This window comes from Budorcas taxicolor, chromosome X (assembly GCF_023091745.1).
Source record: "Budorcas taxicolor isolate Tak-1 chromosome X, Takin1.1, whole genome shotgun sequence".
Lineage (NCBI taxonomy): Eukaryota > Metazoa > Chordata > Mammalia > Artiodactyla > Bovidae > Budorcas > Budorcas taxicolor.
The window spans coordinates 129,739,439-129,763,912 of record NC_068935.1 but is presented as its reverse complement, the minus strand read 5'-3'; positions in this window follow the sequence as shown (position 1 = coordinate 129,763,912).

Here is a 24,474-nt window from a genome sequence, read left to right as displayed (position 1 = left end):
TTCCAAGAAGCAGGTTCAAATGGATGCTAATTATGGAAGGGAAGGGATGAGGCAACAACGGAATAACAGTCAAAAGAAACAATAGTGCAGCCTTGGGCAGGTCCTGGTCCCCCCTCTCGAGGCAAATACAGAACGAAATATTTGAGCTGTTTCACAGATACTGAAACCCCTACCAGATGGGAGACGTTAACTGCATGCTGCCCACAAGCACTAGACCCCAGACGTAGGGGAACCAGAAGGCTGATGATGCTGACTCGCACTTACCTCACCACCAACCAATCAGAAGACTGCCCGTGAGCTGACCACGCCCTCTTTGACCCATTCCTGTAAAACTCCTCACTACCCTCTCCAGGTCTGGACACACAGTTTTGAGGACAGGAGCCTGCTGAGGCCCTCTTTGCCTGGCAAAGCAGTAAAATTATTCTTTTCTGCTTCACCCAGAACTCTGCCTCAGAGATCTGATGCAGTGTCAAGGTCCAGAGGCTGAATTCAGCTGCAGTATCACTTATGTTTTGGCACACAGGATTCAATAGTGAATGCTTCCATAGGAAGGAGAAAACTTTACAGGGTGGGGGGTGGTGGCTAGAACCCCATCTGTTTCTCCAAAATCACTGATTACTTTACCTGTTTTTAAGGCTGGTAAACTTGCCACTTAGTCTTATTACCAGGGCATAGCACAGTATCTCCTTTCCCTTGTGAAATGGATTCATCTATCCTGAGCCCCCAAGACTCTTCCCAACCACCCATTCAACAGCCATGTCAATTGTCCAAGTCAGTCAGTTTGCTGTGTGTTAGAATTTCCTGGACACTTTTTAAAAATACAAATGCCTGGGCCCCACCCAGATGGTCTGATATAACTGGTCTGGGGTGCAACCTGGGTCTCGGGATTTTTTTTTATTCAAGCCATGGGGCTTCTGGGATCTTAGTTCCCCAACCAGGGATTGAACCTGAGTCCTGGACAGTGGGAGCATAGAGTCCTAACCACTGGACAACCAGGGAATTCCCCGGGCCTCGAGATTTTTAAGAGTCTCGGCAGATCCTAGTGTTCAGCTGTTTGAAAACCACTGGTCCCAGTGAGATTTGATTTAGTGTTGAGAAACTAAACTTATTTTTGCACCAAAAGATTCTAACAAAAATAGTCTCCAAGACAAGCAGCTATGCAGAATTGTCATATTTTCAAACTAAGAACTCCTATACAATGCGATGAAGTGCTGTAAATGCAACAGAGAATGCTTGGGGATGAATCATTACTGGGAACACTGTATTCCAAATCTAAATTGCCCCTTCCCACAGCTAAGACCCCTACAGTGTCTTGGAGTCTCTGGCATGATCTATGCAGAGTTCATGGGCATGCCAGGTCTACAGATGTGAAGGCAAAGTACTTCTGCATAACAGCGTCTCTCAACTCATCAACTCTACCTCCTGGTGGGCCAACGTTATACCAACATCAAATGCAAATTACAGATAAACTAATTTCAGTCCTAACTGCCTCTACCTCATCTCCCAAGGGGGGCTGCTGTTTGCGATCACACCTCCATAGCAATGTGCCACCTGCGGACTGTCATTTTCATCAGACGTGCCTAATTACACAGTCTCATTCTGAAACTATCCTCCTGTATTCATTCCCAGGATCCCCAGTGGTGGAAGACATTTTCCCCAGTTTCAAATATCCTCTCTGCACATTTGCAGAGGACACTCTCGATGTCCAGACGAGCATCTGAGAGGAGTCGCCACTCCTGACAACAATCTTGAGGGAGATATGGAAGAGGAGTTTAAATAAATGTCAAAAGAGAGACGTGGATGCTTTGTTCTGTGGTGAAAAGTCCATCCTCTGGCTGAAAGGGATGCATGCCAGATGATGAGTCACGCTGAGTGGGATGGAATGTGAAGAGCAAGGAACAGTATGTAACAGGAGCCTTCTGAACCATGGCTGAAGGCAGACAAGCAGGAGGAAAGCTTGTGGCCTCAGATTTTCTTAGGCTGAGCGATCTGGAAGCGAACAGACAAAACATCTGGGAGACACTGTGGTGGTTTGGCCTGGCTGAGCCCCCTGGGAGTTCTCGCCACATGCAGATGAAGATACAGACTCAAGAAAATTGTGGGTTAGAAGGGAAACTGCTATTTGTCAACAACCCCCTAGTGAGACATGGTCCTCTTCCCACACCAAGGGCAGTCTGTCTGGGGGTGAAGAGATGACTCAACCAGGGAGAAGAAAACCACTCTGTTAGGGAAGCGCAGCAGATTCTGCTAGCAAAGCTGTCTCTCCAGGCCATGGCCAGAAAGAGAAACAAGAAGCAGTTGTGTTTTATTAAGCCCACTGGCTTTTCCAGACTGAGTTTCAAATTCCAGTAAAAATACAATTCTGTACAAGTGGTTTTCACACTTCGGCCTGCATCAGAATCCCCTGGGGAGCCTCTGAAGACACGCCCCCCTCCCAGCATTTCCGTGTCTCTGGTCCTGCAGGGCTGCGCGAGGGTCCGAGAATCTCCATCTCCAATCATTTCCCAGAGGACTCCAATGGGCCGGGGTCATGTTCTGAGGGCCACTGCTTTGAGGATGATGCTGGGGATAAAGGATGACTTACACGTGACTCTGAGCACTCATACCCAAGTACCTCTTTGTAAATATCTAGGTCCCCAGTAGGTCAAGTGAGCACAGGACTAGGAGTCACATGGAAGATGCTGACTGTGGCTGCCCAGGACATGACTGGTGTGACAGCCACTTCTGGTTTCATATACTAAATAGCAGCTGAATGTCAAACAAGAAAAATACCGTTAAAACACTGGTGGGAGCATAAAGGGAAATACCAAACCCCATGCACAGAAAGCAGAGTGTGTGTGGGATGGAGTTGGCGGGGGCGGGGGCGGGGGGCGCGGAGGGGAGGGCGCGGTGAGAGACTCAGAAGATGAAGGAATGTTATTTTGTGGATGAGATGCTCATCTTTTATATGGAAGACAGACCAGCCTTCAGGGAAGGAGCAGGAGGGTGTCGGTTATTTATTTACTAATCTCATGACTATTAATGTCCACAGGGTACATGCGCTTATGGTGATCTATACATCTGAAAGAATATCCTAGTCGGGAGCTGTGATGTTGGGGTAAGGAGCCAGTGGAAGTGGGGGTTGTCTTCCCTGAAGACTTAAATTTGGGACTCGACCATTGTTTATTGGGCAGCCAGGGCTGGTTTTAGTTAGACTCTCCTAGATGCAGGAGAGTGGATATAATGATATCTCAAGTGCTATTTCTTCTTTAGGTAAAGAAAGCATGTAAAGAAAAGTCAGTGCTTCAGTGGGATGCTACGCACTGTCTATAGTTCATCCTTCCCTGTGACCTCATTCTGAGTCTATGAAAGCTATTTAACAACTCTGTAAGCTCGAGATAATTGGTAGCAAAGTAATTATTGCCTGTAGACATGCAAATGGAGGGCCCAGCACCTTCCCTCTCTCATGGGAAGAAGGAAGAAGCAGCTTTTATCTCCACCATCCTGCAATACCACTGTGATGCCAGCCTGGAGGTAGGGCGGACTCAGCAGGCTAAGGGTGCAGTCCCCAACGAGATTGCCCTCATTTCAGATGCCAGCTGCAAGTTTGGGAGTCGTCAAGCTACCAGCACTTCTGACCAACTGGCCACTAACTCAGGGAAGCCCACTACTCCCTTATGCTTGAGAATTCATGAGAATGACTCACAGAACTCAGGAAGTCTCGATAGTTATGACTGCAATTTTGTAATATAGGATCCAAGTGAGGACGGGTCAAATGAAAAGACATGCAGGGTGAGGTCCAGAAGGGTCTCAAACACAGAGCTGCTGCGTCCTCTTCCAGTGGAATCAGGGCATGTAAAACTCAGAACATGGGTGCTCACTAACCAGGAAGCTCTTTGGAGACCACTGTTCAGAGTTTGTACTGAGGTCTCATTACATAGGTATGATCAGCTGGATAATTGACTACATGATGGAACTCAATATCCAGCACCCCCCCTCTTCCTGGAGGTCCAGGGGACATCCCCTGGCTCACAGCCACAACCCTCTAATGACAAGGTTGTCTAATCACATGATTGGCCCCATCCTTAGCATGAACACCAATGTGGTACAAGGACCCACCATGAATAATAATCCTTCTATCATTTGGGGCTTCCCTGGTTGTTCAGACTGTAAAGAATCTGCCTGCAATGCAGGAGACCTTGCTTCAATCTCTGGGTCAGAAAGATCTCCTGGAGAAGGAAATGGCAACCCCACTCCAGCATTCTTGCCTGGGAAACCCCATGGAAGGAGGAGCCTAGAGGGGTATATAGTCTATGAGGTCGCAAAGAGTTGGACACAACTGAGTGACTATCACTCAGGAAATTCCAAGGATTTAACATTTCCCTCCCAGGAGCTACAGAGACAAAGGCCAACCAATTCTTTATTATACCTCAGTCCCCATTCTGAATATAAAAATATACGTTTTTGTATTCTCGATCCATATACATGTCTGTTTTTCAGATGGATCGTTTAACTGGTTACAACATCACTGGGTTTCTTGATTTTTATTTTTAAAACCAAGGTATCTATGGCAGGAGGAAAGCTGGGACTGCTCTTGGATAACCCCATCTTTTTGTGGTTAAGAAGACAACGACAAGAGATGAGGGATGTGCCCCTGGAGTCTCATAGCCAGGTGGAGCCCACTTGGGATTGGAATTCGCACTTCCAGACTCTAAGTTGTGTTTGTAGCAGGGAAAAATCATTTTCCCTCTACCTTTCCAGGTACTTGGCTGAGGTCCCCATAATCAAAGACAGAAGAACAAAAGCTTAACAACATGAATACCTCCTGCATGTATGGGAGAGACCCAGCAGAACTGAAAAGTGAAGTGTTAGTCACTCAGTCGTGTCTGACTCTTCGCGACTCAATGAACTGTAGCCCGCCAGGCTCCTCTGTCCATGGAATTCTCCAGGCAAGAATGCTGGAGTGGGTTGCCATTTCCTTCCCCAGGGGATCTTCCTAACTCAGGGATTGAACCTGGGTCTCCTGCATTTCTGGCTGATTCTTTACCATCTGAGCCACCAGGGAAGCCCTAGCAGAACTCAGTATCTCCCCAAAAAGGTCCAAGTCACCACTGTAAATACCATCTTCAGCTAAAGACAACAGATGTTGGGTGGAGGGAAATGGGCTCAGGCGAGGTTTTCAGGCAAAGCAGAGTAAACAAGGGTAAGAATGTTAACCAGATTTATTTATTTATTTTTTTTCTTTTTTTTTTTTTTAATTTTAAAATCTTTAATTCTTACATGTGTTCCCAAACGTGAACCCCCCTCCCACCTCCCTCCCCATAACATCTCTGTGGGTCATCCCCATGCACCAGCCCCAAGCATGCTGTATCCTGCGTCAGACATAGACTGGCGATTCAATTCTTACATGATAGTATACATGATAGAATGCCATTCTCCCAAATCATCCCACCCTCTCCCTCTCCCTCTGAGTCCAAAAGTCCGTTATACACAGCTGTGTCTTTTTTCCTGTCTTGCATACAGGGTCGTCATTGCCATCTTTCTAAATTCCATATATATGTGTTAGTATACTGTATTGGTGTTTTGATTGATGCCTTTACCACAGGTAGAATTTCTAGACATTAAGAATCATCCTTCTTTTCCTGGTACAGAGACGGAGTGTGCATGCATGCTCAGTCATGTCTGACTCTTTGCGACCCCATGGACTGCAGCCACTAGGCTCCTCTGTCCATGGGATTCTCCAGGCAAGAACACCACAGTGGGTTGCCATTTCCTTCTCCAGGGGATCTTCCTGACCCAAATATCGAACTGCATTTCCTTTATCTCCTGTATTGGTAGGCATTCTTTACCACTGAGCCACCTGGGAAGCCCTTCAGTTCAGTTCAGTTCAGTTCAGTTCAGTTGCTCAGTCGTGTCCGACTCTTTGCGACCCCATGAATTGCAGCACGCCAGGCCTCCCTGTCCATCACCAACTCCTGGAGTTCACTCAAACTCACGTCCATTGAGTCAGTGATGCCATCCAGCCATCTCATCCTCTGTCGTCCCCTTCTCCTCCTGACCCCAATCCCTCCCAGCATCAGAGTCTTCTCCAATGAGTCAACTCTTCACATGAGGTGGCTAAAGTACTAGAGTTTCAGCTTTAGCATCATTCCTTCCAAAGAACACTCAGGACTGATCTCCTTTAGGATGGACTGGTTGGATCTCCTTGCAATCCAAGGGATTCTCAAGAGTCTTCTCCAACACCACAGTTCAAAAGCATCAATTCTTCAGCACTCAGCTTTCTTCACAGTCCAACTCTCACATCCATACATGACCACTGGAAAAACCATAGCCTTGACTAGATGGACCTTTGTTGGCAAAGTAATGTCTCTGCTTTTTAATATGCTATCTATGTTAGTCATAACTTTCCTTTACAAATGGAGATTTCACTTATAACAAAAGGCTAACTTCTATTCTGTTTGCAGAGCTTCTACTGTATAGGCTGTTTCTTAACAATAATCAGTTCAGAATAATCCGTATGCCAAAGAGGCATATTTGGAGGTGGAGGGGGGCATGTCCTGCTCTTTCACATTCCTCACCAACATGTATACCACATAGCCAAACACTCTGTTTTCCTCCCTTCCCTGCCCTAGGCTTCTGAAGAGCACAGCATCCAGGCCCTGACTTACTCCCATTAGGAACTCTCTGCTTGTCCTGACTCTTCCTTTATATCAGGATTTCCCTGGTCGTCCAGTGGTTGACTCTGCACTCTCAGTGCAGGGGCCCTGGGTTCAATCCCTGGTCAGGGAACTAGATCCCATGTGCTGCAACTAAGACCTGGCACAGCCAAATAAACAAATACTAAAAAGAAAAAGAACTCCTTGGGGTTGAGTGTAGGGCTTTGGCCCAACTGGCACCTACATTACCTAAGATGATTCCACTGGCATGTGCAATGTACTTACAACCGTTGACAAATACATAAATGCTACTTAATGCAAAAGTCTGTAAGTGAATGATAGCAAACAATGATGATTAACATTCATAGGACATTGACTTTCTGCCTGCAAATTACTTTCCTTGCACTAACACATGTAAAACTCACATCAACTCCACAGATTAGGTATTATTATTAGTGCTACTTTACAGCTAAGGAAACTGAAGTTTATAAAGTTTGAAAAACTTATCAAGACAGAAGATGGCAGAGTATAGTCTGTTTGCTTATTGAGTTGAAGTCAATCTTTAGGCTAGCTTTTCTCAAACTTGAGCATGCATCAGGATCAGCTCCTGGAGGGCTTGCTAAAACACCTGGGGTGGATCGTGGAATTAGCATTTCTAGCAAGTTCTCAGGGGACAAGGATAATACTGGCTTTGAGTCTACAGGCTAACCACTGCTCTAGGCTTTGCTGGCCGACAGTGAACAGAAATAAACATAGGTCAACACAACCTAAGGAGAAATGTAGGCCATGTTTTATACACTGAGAGCAATCTGGTACATTTTTCATTTTTATCAAGCAGACATGAGTGACCCAGCTTTACTCTTTCACTGTTTATTAAGCATATGACGGGATTGGGGCAGAGTGTGAAATGAAAGGAAGGGGTGTCTTCTGGCAGTCTTGGGATCTTTCAAGAAATGGGGGGGGAAATGCCAGTAAAGTTATCTGTTTCTGTGCAGATTCCAAACTGAAATACAGTTTGAAAACTGTCTCCAAATCAGAACATTTTATCAACTAATGTGTTCTGAGAACATGATACGGGGGAACAGAAAACAATTATGTGAAACTCTTTTCTTTTTTTTCCATCCAAGCCCGTGCCAGGCAGGAAGAAGGTGGTGGTGGTAGGTACCTTCAGTGGCCTTTAGGGGGAAAAATACATTCATTGTTCATCAGCCCAGGCCTTCTGCAAGAACACAGCCCCTAGCTGTGACATCGTGGTCAGCTGCTGCTCTGCTGACCAAGACCCACACAATACCCCTTGTCTTTCTCAGTTTAAGGTGTTGGATTGGCCATCAAATACGCATTAGAACAATCCATTCAAGAAGCACCCACACTGATCAAGGAGGGATCTTTGGTGAGAAAGAGTAGGCCATTTAAAGCGGAGGTTCTCAAAATTCACTGCAAAATGACATCACTTGGGGGAGCTTTTATAAATCCAAAGTCCAGGCCTTAGTCCAGACCCATTACAACAGAATCTACAAGTGGATCCAAGCACTGGCATCTTTGAAGTTGCCCAGGCGACGCCAATGTGCAACTAAGCTTAAGAGTCAGTGTCCTGAGAATTCCCTGGATGCTGAGTGGTTAGGACTCTGCACTTCCACTGCTGAGAGCATGGGTTCAATCCCAGGCTGGGGAACTAAGATCACACAAGGTGCACAGAGTGGCCAAAAAAACCGAAAGAGTCAGTGTCTTGAAGAACTTCTGATCTATTAAGTTGAATAAGATTCCCCAGGGGATCTTGCTAAAAGGCAGACTCCTCTGACTTAGTAAGTCTAGAGTGGGGCCTAAAAGACTGTAAGCTCCTAGATGGAATGTATCTCAAGCATAAGAATAGCAGCAAAATGCCTAGCAAAGCTGTGCTCCACTAAATGCAAAGATATCCAGCTGCTGAGACCTTCTGGCTTGGCTGGAGTCAGAGCAAGCACCAGATCAAATCAAGACGACATCAGCCATTCAGCCCCATTGAGAGTGTTATATCCTGTCTCTGGTGAGGCAACAGCTGAAATCCTAATTTCTCTTACCGGGCCTCACTACACAAAATGCTCAGCACTTCCTAGTATAGAATATTGTGCCCTCTGGACAGACTGTTGGATTTGATGAACCCTCAGTAATCCCATGTTTACCGGCATTGCTCAGTGAAATCAGATTTCAGAGGACAGCATTTTCTTCCATATGGTGTGCATGGGACTAAGCCTTGCCAATTAATTTTCTAAGTCATCAGGCATTCCGTTCTCCCTCTACCACCAGAATTCTGATTTGTACCAGGCATATGTTATTCAGTGACATCCTCCCCTCTTCCTGCCCATGCTAGCAATTCACCAAATATCACCATCTTCTTCCCTACTGGTCTACCAATCACAGCCTCCTGTGCTATCAGGTGCAGTCACGTGACTGGATTGTCGCCAATGGAATGTAAGTAGAAATAATGTGTGTGGCATGCAGACCAGGCCCATAAAAATCTCTCCCCATGTGATCTTCTAAGTGCTTTCCCCTCTGCCAACTTTGTGCAAATATGCTCAGCAACTTGGAAGCCATGTGCTACAGATGGTAGAGCCATAAGATGGAGAGGGAGCTTCCTGCCAATTAGGAACACTTCTTTTTTGACTTTATGGAGAATACAGTTCTTTTGTGTTTGAATCATTCCACCATTTGTAAGTTTTCTTATAGCTGCTAAACATTTTAATTACTATACCTTGCAACCATCACAATCTACTTTCCATGGACAAGCAGAACTTGGGGATATGGAGAGAGAACCATGAGTCACCCAGTTGACAGCAGAGCCTGCACCCCCTACTAGAGAGCAAAGTGTTTGTTGGAGGAATCAAAGAGAGTCCCTTCTTCTTCATGGATCCCTCTTACTCTGCCTCTCCACTGCTAGACTGTTGCAAGAGGGCTTAGAAGATAAGAGATATGGTGAGCCAAAGAAGGACTGCTGAGATCTACTTTTTGTATTGGTTTTAAGAATGAGAATGATGATACATGCACCCCAGTGTTCATAGCAGCACTATTTACAATAGGTAAGACATGGAAGTAACCTAAATGTCCATCAACAGTGGAATGGATAAAGAAGATGTGGTACATATACACAATGGAACACTACTCAGCCATGAAAAAAGAATGAAACAATGCCATTTTCAGCAGCGTGGATGGACCTACAGATTATCATATGAAGTGAAGCAAGACAAAGAAAGGCAAATATATGATATCACTTCTAGGCAGAATCTAAAAGAAATGATACAAATGAACTTATTTACAAAATAGAAATAGATCCACAGACATAGAAAACAAACTTATGGTTACCAAAAGAGAAAGGGGAGGACAAATTAGGAGTTTGGGATAAGCAGATACAAACTAGTATATATAAAATAGATACTCAACAAGGTCCTACTGTATAGCACAGGTATCTATATTCAATGCCCTATAATAACCTATAATGGAAAAGAATCAGAAAAAGAATATATATAACTGAATCATTTTGCTGTTCACTTGAAAGGAGAGAAGGTAGGGAGAATAAATGATGGTGATGATAAGTAACATGATTAACACATGCCGTCACTGTTATACAGCTTCATACATACTACCTCATTCATTCTGCAGAACAATCCAATCATTAAGTACTATTAATATTCTCCTTTCACAAAGGCAAAAATAGAGGCCCAGAGAGATGACTGCTCTGCTAGAGGCAGAGCCAAGAGGCAAACCCAGGCAGCCTGCCTCCAGTTCTCATGCTGGTATCCACTGTACTGGGCAGTTTCAGGCTCTGGGAGAGAGCGAGCCACCAGTGAAAGGTAATGTGTGTGTCTGTAGTTTCTTCTCTGTCTTAAGAGTGAAACTTCAGCTGGACAGAGCAGGAACCTGGCAGAATCAGGGAACCCTAACAACTGGAGAACCCTCAATACATGTGGCATAGTCATATGAAGACGCCCTTTAGGCAGCTCACACTTGGCCAACTACACAGTCTATTTTTCACCATTGCTCAAGGTTTAGACCCAAAATAACACATTTAAATATAACCTCATGGGGACCTTAAATGAATGAATACATGCATGCATGATAATAGGCTCAGTTTCTTTATTCTTCTTTTGCCACGCTAGTGGTATGTGGGATCTTAGGTCCCCGACCATGGATCGAATCCACATCCCTTGCAGTGTCTTAACCACTGGCCCATGAGGGAAGTCCCTCAGTTTCTTCCATGCCTATTTCCTTACACTTATACTTTATTTGTATCCTCATAATTTTTAATTTTTATTATCTTGAAAAGATTATACAGCCAAATAGTATATGCAATATATAAGTATATTTGAGGATAATAAAATGCACATCTCTGCACATACAACCAAGCTGAAGATAAAAAACATTCTAGGATCTTTGAAGTGCCCTGTGTACCCCTTCTTAGTCTCATATTTTTACTCCCCCACCTTCAAAAGGTATTCAAAATCATTTTAATTATCCCCTTGCTATCTTTTTCGCCTTACCCCAGAGTTCCTCAATAGTGGCACTATTGACATTTTTGATGGGATAATCTTTTGTTGTGGGGGGCTGTCCTATGCTGTTATGAGTTGAATTATACTCCCCCCCCACAAGATGTAGTGAAGTCCTAACTCCCAACACCTCAAATCTGACCTTATCTGAAAAATAGGGTGGTACTAGAGTAATTAGTTAAAATGAGGTTTTACTGGAGTAGGGTGGGTCTTTAATTAAATGTGACTTGTGTCAATTAACTCTATATATTAATACATGGAATTATACATGTGTCCTTCTATGACTTGCTGCCTTTTTGATCGGTGTTATGTGTCTGAGATTCACCCAGGATGGTGTATGGAGCTGGTGTGTATTCATTTTCTCTTCTGTATGGCATTCCATGCTGCCAATATGCCTGGTTCCCCACTCCTTCCATCCAGGGAAAAGATGGAGACAGGGAAGTTTCTCAGCTGTCTCGTACAGACAAGAGAGTTGTGGGTACATTTACTGTTCACTCTAACACCAAAGGTGAAATGCTTCAGGATCCTCACCTTATGGAGGGTTCTCCTATTAAGATCTCTACCTTAGTGTTCCCTAGGCTTTATTGTTTCCCAACCCTTGTCCCCAGCAGAACTTGAGGGTCACTTTCCCCTGCCCTTTGACCTTTGTAGATTTCCTTCTTGCTTGCCAGTTTAGGAAGTGCATTTGAAAAGCTCATTATTCCAGAAGTATTTTCAGGACTCTTAGAACTGAAGAAATATGTTTTTCTCTTCCAAGAAAGAAGAGAATAAATTCTTGGAACTGAACTGATTAGTTTGGTAAATCTTAAGAAGTCTTAGAGTTGAACACTGAAACACCTCAGTTCAGTTCAGTCACTCAGTCGTGTCCGACTCTGCGACCCCATGAATCACAGCACGCCAGGTCTCCCTGTCCATCACCAACTCCCGGAGTCCATCCAAACCCATGTCCATTGAGTTGGTGATGCCATCCAACCATCTCATCCTCTGTGTCCCCTTCTCCTTCTGCCTTCAATCTTTCCCAGCATCAGGATCTTTTCAAATGAGTCAGCTCTCCGCATCAGGTGGACAAAGGATTGGAGTTTCAGCTTCAACATCAGTCCTTCCAATGAACACCCAGGACTGGTCCCCTTTAGGATGGACTGGTTGGATCTCCTTGAAGTCCAAGGGACTCTCAAGAGTCTTCTGCAACACCACATTTCAAAAGCATCAATTCTTCAGTGCTCAGCTTTCTTCACAGTCCAACTCTCACATCCATACATGACCACTGGAAAAACCATAGCCTTGACTAGATGGACCTTTGTTGGCAAAGTAATGTCTCTGCTTTTGAATATGCTGTCTAGGTTGGTCATAACTTTCCTTCCAAGGAGTAAGCATCTTTTAATTTCATGGCTGCAATCACCATCTGCAGTGATTTTGGGGCCCAGAAAAAGAAATTCAGCCACTGTTTCCCCATCTATTTCCCATGAAGTGATGGGACCGGATGCCATGATCTTCGTTTTATGAATGTTGAGCTTTAAGGCAACTTTTTCGCTCTCCTCTTTCACTTTCATCAAGAGGCTCTTTAGTTCTTCACTTTCTGCCACAAGGGTGGTGCCATCGCATATCTGAGGTTATTGATATTTCTCCTGGCAATCTTGATTCCAGCTTGTGCTTCATCCAGCCCAGGGTTTCTCATGATGTACTCTGCATATAAGTTAAATAAGCAGGGTGACAATATACAGCCTTGACGTACTCCTTTTCCTATTTGGAACCAGTCTGTTCCATGTCCAGTTCTAATTGTTGCTTCCTGACCTGCATATAGATTTCTCAAGAGGCAGGTCAGGTGGTCTGGTATGCCCTTCTCTTTCAGAATTTTCCACAGTTTATTGTGATCCACACAGTCAAAGGCTTTGGCATAGTCAATGAAGCAGAAATAGATGTTTTTCTGGAACTCTCTTGCTTTTTCCATGATCCAGCAGATGTTGGCAATTTGATCTCTGGTTCCTCTGCCTTTTCTAAAACCAGCTTGAACATCTGGAAGTTCACGGTTCATGTGTTGCTCAAGCCTGGCTTGGAGAGTTTTGAGCATTACTTTGCTAGCGTGTGAGATGAGTGCAATTGTGTGGTAGTTTGAGCATTCTTTGGCATTGCCTTTCTTTGGGATTGGAATGAAAACTGACCTTTTCCTGTCCTGTGGCCGCTGATGAGTTCTCCAAATCTGCTGACATATTGAGTGCAGCACTTTCACAGCATCATCTTTTAAGATTTGAAATAGCTCAACTGGAATTCCATCATCTCCACTAGCTTTGTTCGTTGTTATACTTCTTAAAGCCCACCTGACTTCACATTCCAGGATGTCCGGCTCTAGGTGAGTGTGAGTAATCACACCTTCGTGATTATCTGAGTTGTGAAGATCTTTTTTGTACAGTTACCTGGCAGGACTTCCCTGGTGGCTCAGACGGTAAAGTGTCTGTCTACAATGCGGGAGACCTGGGTTCAATCCCTGGGTTGGGAAGATCCCCTGGAGAAGGAAATGTCAATCCACTCCAGTACTACTGCCTGGAAAATCCCGTGGACAGAGGAGCCTGGTAGGCTACAGTCCATGGGGTCGCAAAGAGTCGGACACAACTGAGCGACTTCACTCACTCTGTATTTTTGCCACCTCTTCTTACTATCTTCTGCTTCTGTTAGGTCCATACCATTTCTGTCCTTTAACAGTATATTTACAGCTAACCACCATTTTTCATGAACCATAAGAAAACCTTGCACCATCTATGGAAGACTGCCCCTCCAGCATTTCACTTACCCACCACATTGCTATTCATTACTTAACTGAATAATTTCACCATTAAGCACACATCCATCCCTGAGCCTAGTTCCAGGAGAATCCACTTTGCTTTATGTACAGAATCAGAAACACTGAGCTTAGACGCATGATCTGCATTCCTACTCCAAATTTATAGAAGTCATGTGCCCCCTCTGTATTTTGTTGAGATTTCTAGGGCTGTTCCATAATTTCAGGGTCCAGTCATCCTCCTGGAGAAATTTCACTACTATGACTATGAGGTTTGCCTTGTAGAAGCTGCACAATCAAGCCAGAAGCCACCTCTGGGGCATCCTTTCCTATCAAGAGATTTAAATCCAAAGCAAGAGGCAAACTTTTATGCAAAATAAATAAAACAAAACCAGGTTGGGGAGGAAGGGAAGACTGCAAATATTCTGACATATTCCAAATGCCAAAAGCCCACAAGTCTATTTTCATGCATGCATGTATTCTTTCATTTAAGGTCCCCATGAGGTTATGTTTGAATGTGTTATTTTGGGTCTCAGTCAGAAGCAATGGTAAAAAATAGATTATGTATTTGGCTAAGTATGGGCTACTCCTTGTCAATTGCTTCCACCCCTGTCATTTGTCTCTCTCAACACCTTTACCCTGATTTATTGTCCTGTACTTAAAATTACATTGTTTACTTATTTTTATAATCTTATAAAAGTATTATATTAATTTCAATAATATACAAATTATTTACTTAGCCTAATTACATTCATTCTTAACAAGAAGATCTTGGTTACCTCTGCATCTAAGCTTCTCTCAGAGTCTGTCATACAGTACCTGCTCAATAAATATTTGCTGAATAGTGAAATGAATGCAGAATTAGAATTCGAGAGAAAAATAAATATATATTTTTTTACTCGAAAGTATGTCCACTCCAGTGTTCTTGCCTGGAGAATCCCAGGGACGGGAGAGCCTGGTGGGCTGCTGTCTATGGGGTCACACAGAGTTGGACACAACTGAAGTGACTTAGCAGCAGCAGCAGCAGCATGTGCTATTATTTAACTATTTCAACTCATTTTCTGCATTCATAATTAGGGATCAGGTAACATTAATCTAGCATTTAGCGGCACCAGTACTCTCCACATGAATAAGATAGTATTAACATTAGAACACAGCTGACTTTTGAGCAAAGAACTTTTTTGTTAGGTTTTGATCATGATCAAGTCTCCTTCATCTGGACAAAAAGAAAGAAAACCTCCTTTGAGTTTATTTTGACTCCATCTCCCATCCCCAGAAAATGCTCCCCTTTCCCTCTCCCTTTAAACTACACTTGGTGTCTGAACTTTCAGCATGTTTTCACCTCCCAACAAGCCCTTCAACCAAACAGCTTTCACTCGTGTCATCACAATATCCAAGACACTAAAACCCTCAGAAACTCTTCTGCTCCCAACCTTCCTGAGCTCTTGGCATCATTAAATGCATCCCTTCCAAAAGCATCCTCAGGACCTCCCTGGTGCTCCAGTGGCTAAGACGCTGCACTCCCAATGCAGGGGGCCTGGGTTCGATACCCAGTCAGGCAACTAGATCCCACACGCTACAACTACAAAATTCTGCATAATGCAACTAAAAGACCTCGTGTGCTGCAACTAAACATCTTGCATGCTACAATTAAGAATTGGGGCAGTCAAATAAATAAGTAAATAAGCATTTTTAAAAAACCAGAAGCATCCTGTTCATGGTGCTAGCATGACACCAGTTTTTCTGCTTGTCTCCCTAAGGCTTGGAAGCTCCCTCAGAACCCCCTTGTCTCTTCTATTTCACCTTGAAGCCCAGTTCTTCCCCTTTGTTCCTCTCCTTTCTTCTTCCTCCCGATTTTCTACCCACGTCATTCATTCTCTGGCCTGTTTTAGCCATTGCACCTCCCTCAGGCACGGGCAGAAGACCTGTATGCCTAACTCTTAACTCTCCATCTTCATCCAGTTGTGGCAGAAGCACCTCCATCTTAACATGTTGCAAACCAGATGTGCACTCTTTCTCCAATCCTAGGGATCCCTCTCTTGGGGGATGGCCCCACCACCTACCCACACAGTTTATTAGGAATCATTTCTGATACTCCTTCTTCATGTCCACATCCCAACCAGACAGTTAAACATCTGACTCTGAATTTCGCTCCATTCCCATGGCCCCATTAGTCCTCACTTGCTATAACAATATAAGCTTCCTTAAAAGCAATTTGTCTCCATCAATTAGTTTTCTAAAGATATCATTTTAAAACCCAAATATGCTCATGTTTAAGCATTTCAATTTCTTCCAACTGATCTTAGTATAAGACTCAAAAATCTTACCTGGGTATTTCACATTCTCATTCTTCCCTCCAATCCTCCACCCATACCCGACATAGAAAACTCTCATTATAAAACTCTCAGTTTAAGTATATTTTCCACTGTAAACCCCTATCCTGATTCCCAGATAGGTGAGAGCTCCATTATTTGCTTTCTTAGCATCTAGTACTTCTTAGCACTTGTCACAAGGGTAATAAAGTGATTATAAATAATAACTGTACAAATTATTATTTTATGTATGTATGTCCTTGTAGGAGGATGAGATTCAATGAGGTCAGTGGTTTGTCTATGGTTTTTAACCACTTCCTAACCCTTTTCTGCATCAAAGCATGAGGAGAAAAATGATATTTACAAGGGAAACTGGAATAAGGAGGGCAAGAGGCTACTTCCGGCCAAAGGCCGCCAACCTGTGGTCTCTGGTTGGCTGAGACTCTGCCCTTCACCTTGGGCTGGAGTAATACATGTCTCAGCACACATGGCTACCAGGCTAGTTGGGAAACTCACCTTTCCACTGACATTATATCCCTAGGGCTTGCATGGTTTTTCTACTCTAACACACTGCTTCCCAACAGAGCTTTTTTCCCCCTCGCTAGAGATATTTAAGATGAGTCTAAAGGAAATTTACTCCAAGTCTAAAGTTTACCCAGTAATCATCCAGCAAGGCCTTGGAGACTTCACTAGTTTAGGAGATGAACAAGGAGATTGTAAGTACAAGCCCACATGGGAAAGGAGGAGGAGGGCAGCCACAAACATGTCAGTGAGGGCTCTCCTGGTGGTTCAGTGGTAAAGAATATGCTTGCCAATGCAGAGGACAAGGGTTCAGTCCCTGGTCTGGGAAGATCCCACATGTCACAAAGGAACTAAGTTGGAGAGCCTGTGCGCTAGAGCCTGGGAGCTACAGCTGCTGAAGCCCAAATGCCCTGGAGGCCTGTGATCCACAAGAGAAACCACCGCAATGAGAAGCCTGTGTACTGCAGCAGAGTACTGCTCACCACCACTAGAGAGAAGCAGTGAAGACCCAGCACAGCCAAAAATAACGAATTAATAAAATTTTGAATAATGCCAGTAAATACAGGCATTACAAAAGGAGCTCCAGCATGCAGAAGCCTGGACTTATGGTGCCCAGTTTTGATGTATTGCAGACTGCTCTAAGGGGAAATAAAAGGAAATTTAAGTACCTACCTACAGGACTTCCCTGTTGCTCAAACAGTAAAGAAACTGCCTGTGATGCAAGAGACAAGGGTTTGATCCCTGAGTTGGGAAGTTCTTCTGGAGAAGGGAATGGCAATCCACTCCAGTATTCTTGCTGGGAGAATTCTATGGACAGAGAAGCCCGGTGGGCTACTGTCTGTGGGGTCGCAAAGAGTTAGACATGACTGAGTGACTAACACACACACACATACCTACTGTTATATGCTTGTTTGTATATTTTTACATTATATACATATATTATAGTTCTGATACAGTACATATATTATAAAAGAAAGCAAAATTGTGAACTTAACATGATACAGATGAACTAAAACAGATCTTAAAAGTCTTGCTAATTAGGATGTTTCATATTTTTATTTACCGATATGTTAAACACAACAGAGAGTAGGTACATAAAGAAGGCTGAGAACTGAAGAACTGATGCTTTCAAACTGTGATGCTGGAGAAAATTCTTGAGAGTCTCTTGGACAGCAAGGAGATCAAACCAGTCAATCCTAAAGGAAATAAATCCTGACTATTCATTGGAAGGACTAATGCTGAAGCTCCAATACTTTGACCACCAGATGCAAAGAGCCAACTCATTGGAAAAGACCCTGAGGTTTACATGTGTTCCCCATCCATAGTTGATTCATGTCAATGTATGGCAAAAAACACTACAACATTGTAAAGTAATTAGCCTCCAATTAAAATAAATAAATTTTTTAAAAAGACCCTGAGGTTGAGAAAGATTGAAGGCAAAAGGACAAGAGGGTGGCAGAGGATGAGATGGCTGGATGGCATCACCAACTCAATGGACATGAATTTGAGCAAAGTCTCGGAGACAGTGGAGGACAAAGGAGCCTGGGGTGCTGCAGTCCATGGGGTCACAAAGAGTGGGACACAACTTAGCAACTGAACAACAAAAACTTGTTCTTGAGTCTATACTCTATAAATATATGTTTTGGTAGGGCTATAGTTAAAATATTTGGATGCATATGAATTTGAGCTTGGCAACAGCAGACTTTTGAGCCAGTCCCAGCCCACTGTGAAGAATTAAACAGGGGCCAGTGTACAGGGGTATAATTGGCTCACTTATATAAAAATGAATCAAAATAAAACTACCCTTTTCCTGCTTTTCCAGAATGGTTCTTTTCCACAAATGGTTATATCTCCATATCTGACAGTATGGAAAGAGATTCTGGATTCTTTTCCAGCCATGAGACCTTGGGCAAGGTATGTATTAATAAACAGTTTACATTTTGTTTTCTTTATCAGCAAAGTGTAAATACTGATAGTGACCTTAGAGATTTGATAAGTAAAAGATTGTATGCATGATAGGGGCCAAGTGTCAAAAATGTAGTAAGCACTCAATAAAATCTAATCATTATTATTTTTATTTCTGCACATATGTATTAGTATATAAACATATATAAGTACAACGATAGGATGCTGCCATCTTTGCTTGCCAATAATGGTCAACTCAGAGAATTCCCCAGTGGTCCAGTGGTGAGGACTACACACTTTCACTGCTCAGGGTTCAATCCCTGGTCAGCGAACTAAAATCACACAAGCCACGCTGCATGGCTAAAAAAAAAGTCAACTATCAGCACTTTCATACAGTCCAACATAACACACAACATGAGAGCCCCTCTGATCTTGGGACCTGGCGGTTTACCCACTAAGACTTAGACTCAATCACCCACAAAGTTGGCACCTGCTTTCCTAACCTTAATCTATATTTAGAATTCTTGGAGCCTAAAATTATTTACTGCAGTCATCTCACACGCTAGTAAAGTAATGCTCAAAATTCTCCAAGCCAGGCTTCAGCAATACGTAAACTGTGAACTTCCAGATGTTCAAGCTGGTTTTAGAAAAGGCAGAGGAACCAGAGATCAAATTGCCAACATCCCCTGGATCATAGAAAAAGCAAGAGAGTTCCAGAAAAACATCTATTTCTGCTTTATCGATTATGCCAAAGCCTTTGACTGTGTGGATCACAATAAACTGTGGAAAATTCTGAAAGAGGTGGGAATACCAGATTACCTGACCAGCCTCTTAAGAAACCTATATGCAGGTCAGGAAGCAACAGTTAGAACTGGACATGGAACAACAGACTGGTTCCAAATAGGAAAAGGAGTATGTCAAGGCTGTATACTGTCACCCTGCTTATTTAACTTATATGCAGAGTACATCATGAGAAACACTGGACTGGAAGAAACACAAGCTGGAATCAAGATGGCTGGGAGAAATATCAATAACCTCAGATATGCAGATGACACCACCCTTATGGCAGAAAGTGAAGAGGAACTAAAAAGTCTCTTGATGAGAGTGAAAGAGGAGAGTGAAAAAGTTGCCTTAAAGCTCAACATTCAGAAAACTATGATCATGGCATCTGGTCCCATCACTTCATGGGAAATAGATGGGGAAACAGTATCAGACTTTATTTTTGGGGGGCTCCAAAATCACTGCAGATGGTGACTGCAGCCATGAAATTAAAAGATGCTTACTCCTTGGAAGGAAAGTTATGACCAACCTAGATAGCATATTCAAAAGCAGAGACATTACTTTGCCAACAAAGGTCCGTCTAGTCAAGGCTATGGTTTTTCCTGTGGTCATGTATGGATGTGAGAGTTGGACTGTGAAGAACGCTGAGTGCCCAAGAATTGACGGTTTTGAACTGTGGTGTTGCAGAAGACTCTTGAGAGTCCCTTGCACTGCAAGGAGATCCAACCCAGTCCATTCTGAAGGAGATCAGTCCTGAATGCTCCTTGGAAGGAATGATGCTAAAGTTGAAAGTCCAGTACTTTGGCCACCTCATGCGAAGAGTTGACTCATTGGAAAAGACTCTGATGCTGGGAAGGATTGGGGGCAGGAGGAGAAGGGGACGACAGAGGACGAGATGGCTGGATGGCATCACCGACTCAATGGACATGAGTTTGAGTGAACTCTGGGAGTTGGTGATGGACAGGGAGGCCTGGAGTGCTGCAATTCATGGAGTCGCAAAGAGTCGGACACGACTGAGCAACTGAATTGAACTGAAAAGTATTTATCACCTTATACTATCGGGAGGAAGACTCTTCGTGTTAAATTCCCTTTGTGAGAGCCTGAGTTGTTGCTGCCCTCATCAAGACGGTGGGCAAATTACAGCCACAGGCCAAACGGGCTGCCCTGTGTTATTGTAAATAAAGTTTTACCAGAGCAGAGCTATGCTCATTCACTCACGTATTATCTGTTTCTTCTCTAAGAGCAGAGTTGTGTAGATGTGAAAACTGTGTGATTCACAAAGCAAAAAATATTTACTCTGCCCTTGTATAGAGGAAGCTCATTACCCCCTGGTTGAAATTTGTTTTTGTTGCTTAGTCATTTAGTCATATCTGACTTTTTGCGGCCCCGTGGACTGTAGCCTGCCAGGTGTCTCTGTCTATGGAATTCTCCAAGCAAGAATACTGGAGTGGGTTGCCATTCCCTACTCAGAGGATCTTCCTGACCCAGGGATCAAACCCAGGTCTCCGGCATTGATGTGGATTCTTACATGGTGAAAGACCAGGGAAGGCCCTGGTCGAAACTAGAGATCTGCAAAACAGAGTCCACGCCTTTCCGGAATGGACAAGATATTCTAGTGTAGGGCAGGGGAAAGAAAACTTTTCTTGATGGTCATTTTTCTCATTATAACACAAGGGAACAATTAGATCACCAAGGAGGAGTGGCCAGTGGCTCCTCTGCCTTCATTTTCTGGCTGTCAGCATATCGTGAAATAGCACACTTTATGAATGCCTATGCAGTGTGTCTCCAGATTGTGTTACTGAATGGTAACTAACTTGAATCCCCCAAATGGAGAAGTGACTTTAAAAGATACCAGTAAACAACAATAGTATTCAATTCAGTCGCTCAGTTGTGTCCGACTCTTTGCGACCCCATGAATCACAGCACGCCAGGCCTCCCTGTCCATCACCAACTCCCGGAGTTCACTCAAACTCACATCCATCGAGTTGGTGATGCCATCCAGCCATCTCGTCCTCTGTCGTCCCCTTCTCCTCCTGCCCCCAAGCCCTCCCAGCATCAGAGCCTTTTCCAATGAGTCAACTCTTTGCATGAGGTGGCCAAAGTATTGGAGTTTCAGCTTTAGCATCATTCCTTCCAAAGAAATCCCAGGGCTGATCTCCTTCAGAATGGACTGGTTGGATCTCCTTGCAGTCCAAGGGAATCTCAAGAGTCTTCTCCAACACCACAGTTCAAAATCATCAGTTCTTCGGTGCTCAGCTTTCTTCACAGTCCAACTCTCACATCCATACATGACCACAGGGAAAACCATAGCCTTGACTAGACGGACCTTTGTTGGCAAAGTAATGTCTCTGCTTTTGAATATGCTATCTAGGTTGGTCATAACTTTCCTTCCAAGGAGTAAGCATCTTTTAATTTCATGGCTGCGGTCACCATCTGCAGTGATTTTGGAGCCCCCAAAAATAAAGTCTTACACTGTTTCCACTGTTTCCCCATCTATTCGCCATGAAGTGATGGGACTGGATGCCATGATCTTTGTAATAATACTAATAATGCAAGCATGGGGCAGGGGTAGGAGGGATGAGATGTGTATCCGTCATCTTAGAAATAAAAATCAATCAAATTTTTAAAAAAAGGTCAGCCAAGAGAAATTTAAAATGATCAAGAAGTTTACTTCAAATAAAGTTTTCATGCAGCACAAGTAAGAATAAAATTCAGCTGAAACTAAGACAACACTGTGAATCAACTATACTTCAATAAAAAATTTGTTAGAAAAGAAAAAAAAATCACAAAGGTGAAAGAGGAGTGTGAAAAAGCTGGCTTAAAACTCAACTTTCAGAAAACTAACATCATGGCATCTGGTCCCATCACTTCATGGCAAATGGGGAAACAATGGAAACAGGGACAGACTTTAGTTTCTTGGGCTCCAAAATCATTGCGGATGGTGAACTGCAGCCACAAAATTAAAAGACACTTAGTCTTTGGAAGGAAAGCTGTGACAAACCTAGACAGTGTATTAAAAAGTAGAGACATTCTTTGCTGACAAAGGTCCATATAGTCAACAACAGGATACACATACAAACCTTTTAAGTAACTACATCTGAAGAGGAAGGGACAGCCTAGGGAAGGGAACAGAGATTTCAACTTCTATCTCCATAATTTCATTTATATTAAAAATATGCACAAATTAACATATGCTTATTTTGAGAAATAAGTAGATGACATTTTAATATTATTCTAAACATCTTTACTGTATTTCAAAAAATATTTTTGAAATAGTCTTCAAAAGGAAAGTTTTTCCTCCTTTTTTTTTTTTTTTAAAGATGTGGACACTTGCAAGCATGTTTTATACAGCCTGTGCTTTTTAGTAAAAAGGACCTTGATATATGCCTGTAGTAGTCAGTGGTGTAGCTGAGTTATTTACCATGAAATATCTAATTTTTGTTTTGCTTTTTTTTAAAGCATCCCCGCTTATGTCAATAATCTTAGTATTTCATTTCCATGTTCATTTGGTAATCCATGACGCTATGGGCAGAATGTACTAGGGTCATTACATTTTCCCCCATTATTAAAACATCATACCTACACCTAGAATAGTAATGCAAATTCAGCAGAGATATTTTCTCACGGTTGAGACATTTCTTAATAGATGGCCTGTATCCTATTAGAGTTTGGCCCAATACAATCATTGTATACAGACTCCAGCTCCAAGTAGAAATATAGATTATGCTGCTGACATCCAATTTCATCGGGTTGATGAATGGATCCAATCAATTCCTAAGCTTTCAAAGACTCTCTATACATTTTCTGTCATGCTGAATTCGTATGAGAACATTATATTTAAATCCATTATAAAATGCGTTCTCTGAAAAGAAAGAGAAATAAAAAATCCAGTGCCCTAGAGCTACAGCAGTAAGTCAGAAGAAGTTACAAAAGCACTTCAGATGTTAGCCTTACGGGTCCTCACGTTGAGGATGGGGAACCTTTGATTTTCAAAGACCATTTATGATGAAAGGCTCCTGTAGGGCTCTAAGAGTAAGGGCATCTATCAAAGAACTGAGCATTTACATTTTGTAAAATACCTAAGAGGGTCACTTAGGCTGTAACTACTGAAGAGGTAGGTTCTGGAGTCCCTAAGTTTCCTACAGCACAGTTTCAAATGATGCCAAGAAGACATCAATCATTGAAGCCCATGGTGTCTTTCTGTCCCAAGTGGGCTCTAAAGCAAACAAAAATTCTTCAGAAAGGATCAGAAGAAATATGTTTCTCTGTTAGAACTCTTTTTCTTCAGGGATAGTTACCAGAAATTGCTTTCCACAGCTAATACTAAGAATTTCTCATTTAGTCTTGTACGTTTCAGGCCTGATGAGTTGCACCATGATTAGAAATTTGTAATTTATTGCAATTGTAGTTATGTTTTCATTTATACAAATATCTTTTTGCAATTTGTTATGTAGCCACAGGAGGCAGAGTTCCATATTAAACAGAGCCCTCTAGAGAACTGATAATGTTCTCAGATAAATGCTTCCTCTTTTGGTAGTGCTCAAAAGGAGGAAAAATAGAAATGTTTGCAAAGATATAGGATAGTTGAAGGTGCATTAAAATAAAATATTGTAAGTTAGATATAAAAGACTACAGGATTTTTATCTTTTATATTTCAAATGGAATGTGGTTATGCAATATTTCAGATGAGATAAAGTATTCTGGTTAATCAAAGTTCTGGTTCCTAAAACTTTCACAAGATATAGATTATCTCCTTTTAAGGAATCAAGATTCAGGAAGGTAATATTAAGATTATTCTTAAATACAATCTTTAACTAGTGTAACTGAGCTCTTACTATGTGCTAATCACTTTAGAATATTATCTCTTTCAATTTATTACTACACATATTGTTGAAAAAGATTCCACTGGGAGAAAAATAATTTGTCCTTTATTTGGGAAAAATAAGATAGACTGATTGGTAGAGATTTTCAAGTGATAAATGGCTGCTAAGTAAACCATTTCATTATAATAATTAAAATGAAAGGAAAAT